This window comes from Elephantulus edwardii, unplaced genomic scaffold (genome assembly GCF_000299155.1).
Source record: "Elephantulus edwardii isolate Elephantulus edwardi_28Jun2011 unplaced genomic scaffold, EleEdw1.0 scaffold00063, whole genome shotgun sequence".
NCBI classification, from domain to species: Eukaryota; Metazoa; Chordata; class Mammalia; order Macroscelidea; family Macroscelididae; genus Elephantulus; species Elephantulus edwardii.
Window position 1 is genome coordinate 2,738,297 of NW_006399813.1, and position 8,643 is coordinate 2,746,939.

At 48.1% G+C, this 8,643-nt stretch overlaps 1 protein-coding gene across 1 annotated transcript in view; it reads right to left on the reverse strand.

The window, feature by feature from the left end:
* PLEKHA6 (pleckstrin homology domain containing, family A member 6) overlaps window positions 1-6,541 on the reverse strand; it is a 178,810-nt gene extending 172,269 nt beyond the window's left edge. Inside the window, exon 1 of the mRNA XM_006887898.1 lies at window positions 6,308-6,541. The gene's annotated coding sequence lies outside the window, so the exon portion shown is untranslated. The remainder of the gene's footprint in view (window positions 1-6,307) is intronic.
* Window positions 6,542-8,643: the final 2,102 nt, after the last annotated feature.

Genomic DNA, 8,643 nt, shown 5'->3' on the forward strand with positions numbered 1-8,643 from the left:
TTTTTAATTATAAATTTTAATGAAAGTTTACAGAGACTTACGGTTTCTAGTCATGCACTTTTCTCCCTGCCCACCCCTCCCCACCCAATTCACTCTAAATAAAGAATTCTTTTAGAGAAGGGAAACAGAGCCTCAGAAAGAGATGAACGCTGGCTTGGGAAGAGGAGAACCTGGGTTCCAGAAAGTCCTAACAAGTCCCTCAGGATTATGCCCCGGTCCCCACACCTCAACCCACCTCACCCACAGCAGGTTTTCCTTTCCCTCCTCACGCCCCTTCACGCCCCCAGCCAGGCAGCCAGAGCATCAGGTAAGGCAAGCAGAAACACACATAGCCTCTGGATGCCCCATGGATGTTAATGAGAACCCAGGAATCAAGCAAAATCTAGGCAATGACCTCACCACCAGAGGCCACAGCAGGCTAATTGTAGGAATTAGGCTAATTAAAAACAAATTGGCACTTAGGATTATAGACTCATGCTCTTCTCAAGGAAGGATGGGCCAGGCTGGGTGGACACAGCAAATTCAGAGTTAAGGAGTGGCCTCACCTCATCATGAAGGTGAGTCCCAGTCACCCCCTCCTGGCAGGAGTGGAAATCCCATCCACTTACCCACACCCAGGAGGGCACTGGGCTGGACCCTGCAAAGCCAGCAGCCTCAGCGCTGATAGCTCTTCATCAGGTCAGCCTCGGTAGCAGCCCTATTTCCTGAATTCACAAGATAAGGATCAACCATCTATGGAGACTAAGTAGGTGACATGGGATGATCTGATGGCCGTCACCTGCCCAGATGACATCTACTACCAACCCACCTCTAACCTCCCAGGTAAAGCATTGTCTTCTGGGTATAAACGCAAATACACATCTAATAATAACCAAATCCATGTCATTATTTGTAGCTTACAAAGCACTTCCTCATTTGTGACTCATCTGGCTACCAACTAGATAGGCAGGGAGTGATCCTAATGCTGTTTTTACATTTAGAAAACAAAAGCTCAGGGAGATTAGGTGTCATGCCCTAAATCACAGAGCCACTAATGTGGACCAGGATTTGAGTCCATGACTTCAAACTCCAGATGGGCCTTCTCTCTATAATCCAAGCAGGCCAACGCACCGATTTGGTTTCTATTAACACAGGAACCTGAATTCATGCATGAGATCAGCAGGGCTACCTTAGAAAGGTGCATGGGAATGGGAGACACTCCAGATAGATGTTGACAAGAGAAGGACCAAGAAAGGATTCACTTATGGAAGTACAGTGAGAGGAGGTGGGTGGGGGCCAGAGATACCAGGGGAACCGTCTACAGGGCCAGAGGACATGAGACACCAAACTCCCTTCCCACCACGGGAATCCTCCTGCAAGTCTGAAGGTCAAAAGGACTGATCTATGCTGGGAATGAGAGGGGGCTGACTCACCATCCCCCTGTGCCAGGTATATAGACACCAGAATAGCCCAAGAAATGAAGCAAGGGGAACCAGACCATTGAAGGAATGGGGGTATTGAGGCAAGTGCTGAGGAAGAGAGAACATTATATCTGTGATCTCTATAATAAAATCAATAATTATACTCTATCTCATAGATCAACGATAACATAATAACCATTGCAAGCTCATGTATCACTCATTGTGCTGAGCATGATTCTAGGTGCTTGACATGTGTGGCCTCTTTTCTGTTTACAAAAAGCCTCAGGGAGCTCTCCAGTGTACTGAAGAGCAACAGTTCAGCCTAGAGACTAAGGTGCGCCTGATCCAGGCTATGCATCAGAGAGCTGCACAATAACTAAGGGTGACAGAAGAAGAATCAATGCCTTCGAGTTGTGGTGCTGGAGAAGAGTCTTGAACATACCATGGACTGCTAAGAGAACAAACAAGTCTGTCTTGGAGAGGGTGAAACCAAGTTGCTCCTTGGGTAGGATTTTGAAGCTCCGTCTCACATATTTTGGGCATTTTTCCAGGAAGGACCAGTCCTTGGAGAAGGACATCATGCTTGGAAGGGTAGAAGAACAGCACAAGAGAAGACCCTGGATGAGATGAATTCACTCATTGACTGGGGTAATGGGGGTAGGTGTGTCAGAGATGTGAGATCAGCTCAAGATAGGGTAAGGTTCAGAGCTATATCGGGTGATGAGTCACAAGCGATTCAACGGCACATAACAATAACAACAAAAGAGAGGCGCTATCAGAATCTCCATCTTACAGATGGAGGAACTGAGGCACAGAGTGATTCATTCACTGTCAAGGTCATATCACTGGTAATGAACCCCAGAAGAGTTAGAGCCCAGCAACCATGATCTTGACAATGGCACGAAACTGAGCTTTAAGAAGGGAGTTCTGATGGAATAATCCATTGGAAGGTGTGCTGCTAACCCAAAGGTCACACCTCTCTGGTGGTTCAAGACCACCACCAGCGCCATGGGAGAGAGGTAGGCAACCTCTTCCTGTGTGACTTATGGTCTCAGAAATCAACTCAGCTATGAGTTGGTTCCAGCCCAACCTCGAGCAGCGAGTGAATGAGTACTTTGTAAACAAAGCCAAAGATTTGAACAAATGACAACAGATGGATTGTTCACACCTAACAAACCTCTTGTCAAATGATTTCATATCTCACGTGTAATCTAAAAACTGGGTTAAAACAATGAATTAAGACAATGAAAAAAGTTACAGTGCTCAGTACTGATGCGCATGTAGCAAAAAGCCTTTTTATACACAACGTTCGGGTACATCTAAACAAGGAATTTGGCAAAAAGTGCCCAAATATTTTTAAATATGCAACAATTCCAGCTCCAGAAACATAACCTGAGAGAAAAATATCATTTTTCCACTCTACATATGCTCACGGTAGCATTGTTTATAGAAGTAAAAAAAAAAACTGGAAACAAAGTTTAACACAAGGATCAATTAAATAAGCAGAAAATAAAATAGTTCTTTATTATATGATGAAATACTGGACAGCCACTTAAAAGTGATTTGTAAAAGACTATTTAATGATATGTAAATGCTTTCTGTTTAAGTTACAAAAATATACAGCTGATAAAAAATTCTAAAAATAGTCATATGTCTATGCATGAACCCATAAATATATCAAAACATTAAAACTGCATGCCAAATCTTCAAGAGATAGTTTATGTGTGCTTAAAAATTTGCCTTCTACATGTTTATTTTGGAAGCAGGAGTGGCATCCACTTCCGAAATAGCTTGCCTCCAGAAACTCTATGAACTTGGAGAAACGATGAAAGTTATATAAGTACTCAGGTCTTTTGTTCATTGAGTCACTATGAGTCATCTACGATTTGACGGCTCTTAACAACAACAATACATGTTTTTTTGAGCTCTGGTGGCCTAGTGGCAAAAAAGCTGTGCTGCAATCCCAAAGGCACACAGTTCGAGGCCACCAGCTGCTCCACAGGAGGAAGATGGGGAATCTCCTCCCATGCGATTAACTGCCTCTGAAAACCTGCCAGAGGATGAGCTCTGAATCAGTTCTGAGTTGACGGTATTCGTCCACAACATATGTTTGTCTGCATTTTTATAATGACCATTATTATCCTTTTTCTCACAGCATAATAAGGTAATTTTTAAATGTTTACCTTTTACTATATTCTGTTTGAAGATTTTTGCTAAAGATATAATCCAAAATATAAGAATGCTTATGTGCAAAAAAAAGAGTTCATATTGTGTCATGTGAAAAAGGAAAATAAGAAGAGCAACTCAAATGTTCAATAAGGAAATGGAAAAATAAGATCTATCATGCCCATTGCTATCCTAGTACACTAGTCCGAAAATAAGAATGCCATTTTTATCACCATGTGAAAGAGAGAGTTGACTTATTCTGTTTTGCTTCAAAGAACTAGAAACAATAGGTACCACTTAGACACCAATATAGAACATTCCAACCATGGGTGAGTTGCCCTGTTAATTAGCAAGCTCATGGTCCCCAGAACTACTAAGTTGGAGACTGGATGCCTGTGTCAGGAACAGTGAAGAGGGCTGCCTGGGTGCACAGGGAGACTGGACCAGACGTTCTCTGAGGGGCATTGGAAGGCCTCGGGTGCCAGACAGGAACTATTCTGGGTGGAGAGAGCTCACCCTAGACTTAAGCCCATTGAGACGCAGCTCTTACAGTTCCTACCAATCAGCTTTCTTCAGCACCCAGTTCAGTCTTCTCACCCTGCCCTTCCTCTGGAGACCAACATGGATATGAATCCTGCTATGTGCCTAGCATAGTGCCAGCTGCTTGTCAAACTTCACACCAAGCGAGTGAGGAAATGGACTTAGTCAACCTGTGACCAGGCCTGGCTGACACCTCACACCTGCCTGCTGGCCGGTCCTGCGGCTCTGACCTGGCCCCACTCTACACCCAGACACCCGGATCTGATCCCGACACCCCTTCAAAACTCCCTTAATCCCCCCAAAGCCTCACTCAGCGGGTACTGGGGCCCAGCAGGTCCCCATGTCAGTGAGCTGGACCTACGCTTCATTCTGTGGCTCCCTCAGTAATTACTTCATTTACACGAGCAGGAAGAATTCAACTCAATAATCCAGGCAGACACGTTAAAAGTAATTATCTGTGCAATGCGTCTTGCACTGTCACTTTCTTGAGAAGAAGGAAAAGAAGCTGAAGCAGAAAAGGGGAAAAAAGGAGGGGGAAGCCCCCATTGTCTCCAGCCGTAGGGGCAGCCAGCCTGGATTAATTACACACCAGTGCGAATGAATTTATCACTTTTCCACTGATTGGAAAACCAGGGACTTTAATAATTCATATCTGCAGCCCAGTGCGCTGCACCTCGTGGTGAGACACAGAAACTCGCTTGTTTTCTGGAAGGAAAGCCCGCGGCAGTGCCAGGCAGGGGCCTGGGCTTCTCTTGTGCCCTGATCCCGCCTGCAACCCCCACTTGGGGACAGGTTCCAGCACTGGCCACAGGTTGGGCCACCAGCCCCTGTGAGGCAGACAGGGCCACGTCCGGCCATGCTCCTTCCCACCGCCCCTCCACCAACAGGCTCTGCTCATCCCCAGCCAGTGCTAAAATGCAGCTGCTCAGAGCTGGAAGCTGGCAACTCAACAGCCTCAGGAACCCAGCTCTGCACTCCAGAGTGGCCTGGAAGCCCGGATCTGGGGGATTTGTAGGGCAGGCACCTGAAACGCCCTTCTGGCCATCTGGACAGTAGGTTCTGACAGAGACATCCAGCTGGGCCCTCACACCCATGTCCAGGAGCACCTGCATGGAATGTGGCAGTGAAGTCCCCCCGGGAATGAGGATGAGGGGTCTACAGCATTTTGGAGGCTGCTGAGCCCTGAGGCCCTGACTGCCTCTGACACTGACTCTGAAGCTACTGCCTCCTCCCTTCCCCTCCCACCCCTGCAGCCCACCTCCCTCCCTCCCTTCCTATCCTTTCCATCCTTCCATCCTGGTTCACTCACCACATCACTCCCCACCCAGATTTCTCCCATCCCTGCATCCAGGCCCTCCCATCCCTCCATCACAATCCTCCCATCCCTGCATCAGGCCCTCCCAACCCAGCTCCTAGGCTCAGCCCCTCTCTTCCCTGGCTCTCTTGTCTTCTCAGAAAGCAACCCCCCCCAAGCCTCTCCTCCTTCTCCTCTGCCCCCTTTCCTTCCTGAGTCCCCTCCCCAGCCACTCCCCAGCCTTCTTGCTCCCTTCCATGCACAATGAGGCTGGGTAGACCAAGCTGGTCTGGATGATCATTACCAATACCACCTCCTGCTGTCACCACCCCCAGGACCTCACAGGCTCCAGCTCCATAGAGGCACCCCTAGACCTGACACCTCTACAGTCAGGTGCCTCCTGGGAATCCAAGAGCCCCAGGATCCTTGGATCCCAATCTTGATCCCTGGTGCATACTGAGAACCCCTCCTCCCCACACCCACTACCACTCTGAACAAAATGTGTCCCTAGGGCTGCCCCAGCCTGTCCCCTGAACTACCCTTCTCTCTCCTCCTCCTCTTTGTAGGTGAGGAGGGCAGGCCTCTGATCTCTATGAACCCCAGGAAGCTGGCAGCTCCAAAGCTGCTCTCGCCCAAGAGATGCCAATAGAAATGTAATCATTTCAAACACTCCAGACCGCACTGGGAGGTTTGGAGGACTATAGCAGAGAACAAGGAGGGCTGTGATTAGCATTCTCAGCATCCACGATCCCCAAGGAAAGCAGCTAGGGACGAAGGATGAAGGATGGGCCAGGCTCGGCTCCGCAGTTCGGCTGCCCGGGCTCCCCCGCGGGCACAGGGCACAGCTAGACCGCAGAGCGCCCTCCTCCTTCCACCACGTCTACCAGACGCATCAAAACAGACTCACCAGCTTCAAGGTGTGATCCTCGAGCAGAAAAGCTAGGTCTCCCCGGGTGCCAGGACACCCCTCCCCCAGCTCGGCCAGCGGGGGTCCTTCCTCCTCCTCTCCCCGTGGGGCCCCTCTGAAGCGCGGGCTCTGGCTCTGATGGGGTCTAATCAGTCATCTCTCCGGCTAGCAGGTCCCTGGCGCGGGCAGAGGCTGCTGCTGTGGTTACTGCAGGAGCCAGCATCTTTCCCAGGCAGAGGCAGCTGGGCATGCTCCATGCGCTCCCGCGGGGATTTCGGGCCACGTGACTCCCCTCCCCAAGCTGTCACTTAGGATCAGGAGTAAATAGTCCCCGAAAAGGTTTAACTCCATCCACACCGGCGAACGTGTGGCTAACCCTCCACGCTGCCCACCTGCCCGGCCCCCTATCTGGTCAGACAGGGCGGAGAGCTGGGCACAGCCTCCCTGACCTTCCACAGCGGGACGAAGCTGCCCCTGAAGGAGATCGGGGCCACCGCCTGGGTGCGCTGCAGACCTCCAGCAAGAGAGTGCGAGCTACCAAAACTGCCCAAGGTTTGCATGTCAGGGGCCTTATCAAGCCTGGCTGGTGGTCCACATCCAACTCCGCGGCTGCCCACCCAGAGATGAGCCCCTCTGGGTCTAAGGAAGGTTTGTCGGGACGCTGGAGCTCCCACAGATGCCCTATCCCCCATCCCCCTCAAACATACTTAAGTTAAAAATAATGATAATATTCAGAGATGGTGGAAGCCTTTGACAAGCGGCCAAAAGTGTCTTAGATCCTCAGCCCAAATCTCGATGACCTTGGATAAGGTGTCAGCTGTGGCCAAGCCACTGGGGTGGGGAGGTCCTGTAATATTCCAACTCAGAGGCAGAAAACAGGGCTCCAGATAATAGGGGTGCAGCCCTGTTTCTTCTGCAGCACAGCCCACATTCTTCATTTTTAAATAATCATTTTATTGAGCTTTAAGGTGAAAATTTATACACCATGCTGGTTCCCATTACACGATCCCTATATAGGCTGCTTAGTGCCATTCTCCACAGCATTCAAGCATTCTTGTACTTCTATCCTGGTTTTTTCATTTCCTTGCTAGCTTCCCTGGCCCTTTACGTTCCTTGGAACTATTGGAGGTTTTGTCTCAGAGATTTGTTTTGTTTTGTTTTGTTTTTTAGGAGCACTGTACTTACAATGCAGCCCATATCTTTAAGGAGGTACGTCTTTTTTTGCTCAGACTCTCATTTTCCCCTCTTTTCACATTTCTGTGGATGTTGGGAACATCATAAAGAAATAGTTATGCATCATCTTTATCAAGATCAACATCTCTGTCACAATTGGGCAAGTGCAGAGTACACAACTGGGTTCTACAACCAGGATTAGAAAGAAAGAAAATGTGGGGGTGAGGGAGCAACAACAACAAGTTCACTGGTCTCACCACCTGTTCTGAGGTCTAGAAGCTAGGACAGTCCCTGTAAGTGTCTCAGGTCACCGCTGAATATGCAACTGCTTCAAGAATTAAGTGCATCGAGAAAATGAGAACTGAGGCAGAAACGGAGACTTGTACACCAATGTTCACTGCAGCATTATTCACCATTGTAAGAATGTGGAAACAGCCCAAATGTTCAACCATAATCAAATGGATTGAGAAACTATGGTACATTCACACTATGGAATACTATGCAGGACACAGGAGTAATGATTTTGTAAATCACTACCTAACTTGGGAGGGACTGGAGAGCATTATGCTAAGTGAATTAACTCTGTCCTATAAGGACAAATATTGTATATGACCGTTATTATAGAACGTGTGCGAGAATCCGAGCAGAGGTGGAGTAGAGGGGTGAGGATGGGTGGGGTGGGGGATTGGGGTGAGGTTAATTATAGGGTCGCACAATGTGATGGGTGGAGGAAGGGGTGGGCAAAGGAAAATAGAAAGATTCAGTGTGAAAAACAATGTATATGAACTTTATAAGTAAGCCAGTATAAAATACAAATTTTATTTACATTTAAGAAAATAAAAAGAAGTAGGGGTTGCTTGCAGGGAGTCTGCCCACTCTCACAATACTTAACCTTTTTGGAATACCTTTACTATTAGGACGACTTGATACAAAAATCAGACTATAGCTCTTTACTCAAAAATAAATACTTATGCACCATCTTTATCAATCTATTTTCACAAGGGACCTACATATGGGGTCACTGTGAGTCATCCATGGTAATGGATTTGGGCTAGTTGGCACTAGAAGGATTAGGGGCACAGGCTTCCCTCCTGGGGTCCAGATGTGACCCTGCTGGCCCATTGGTTAAACGCTTGGCTGCCAATCAAGAGGCTGGAAGTTTG